A 495-nucleotide genomic window follows, 5' to 3' on the forward strand; every position below is an offset into this window, starting at 1 on the left:
GTCTCACTGATCCTCTAATGAACAATTGGTTTGTGGTCCAACCAGTAAACCGAATCCCTCTCAGGCCAATGAGAGGGTGGGAGCCCCTTGTTCAAGACCTGCAGTAAGTGGTTAAGGGAACTACCTCTCTTCTATCCCTAAAAGTGGGTAGGAGTGAATTCCTTCTTACACCCTATGTCCCCAGCTATTCACCCAGTCTTACCCCTGAAATAGGAGGCTTATTGAGTCGGCGAACTCGAACCACTCTCACCCATGCAAATCTAAGGATAATTTCGAATAAACAGGAGTTTATAGCAACCTCAGGATTAAGATCGAGTTACCTAGGTTATCGAATGAAAAAATCAGTCTCAACAGTAAACGACATTATAAAGTGAGAGTGGTTTTCTTCATGGTCCGATATTTTGCAATAGTCATTGCATAGGACACCCCCACTCATATGTCTCCACATGTTTAATTTAGTGATCACATTGTTTATATCATATACAAAAGTGGGCC

Source organism: Cucurbita moschata, unplaced genomic scaffold, assembly GCF_002738365.1.
Source record: "Cucurbita moschata cultivar Rifu unplaced genomic scaffold, Cmos_1.0 Cmo_Scf00079, whole genome shotgun sequence".
NCBI lineage: Eukaryota > Viridiplantae > Streptophyta > Magnoliopsida > Cucurbitales > Cucurbitaceae > Cucurbita > Cucurbita moschata.